The sequence below is a fragment of the Penaeus monodon genome, chromosome 23, assembly GCF_015228065.2.
Source record: "Penaeus monodon isolate SGIC_2016 chromosome 23, NSTDA_Pmon_1, whole genome shotgun sequence".
Classification (NCBI taxonomy): domain Eukaryota; kingdom Metazoa; phylum Arthropoda; class Malacostraca; order Decapoda; family Penaeidae; genus Penaeus; species Penaeus monodon.
Window position 1 is genome coordinate 25,567,176 of NC_051408.1, and position 204 is coordinate 25,567,379.

Genomic DNA, 204 nt, shown 5'->3' on the forward strand with positions numbered 1-204 from the left:
GCATCTTGTAAATGAAGAAAATAGGAAATAAGGAGGACCATGTGAACTGCAATCATGTCCATTTGCCGGGTATGTATTTCATTCGCCATTTTCCCACTTCTCTAAGATATAATTGCTAATTTCAACTGCGACAACTGCCGATAACTAGTAGACTATCTCTGGTATAAAATAAGAATGGGAGTGGTCCAAGCACGGTATCTTGTG

General features: G+C 39.2%; 1 protein-coding gene across 1 annotated transcript in view; it reads left to right on the forward strand.

The window, feature by feature from the left end:
- LOC119588190 (glutamate receptor-like) overlaps positions 1 to 204 on the forward strand; it is a 16,500-nt gene that overhangs the window by 2,594 nt on the left and 13,702 nt on the right. The window lies entirely within an intron of this gene.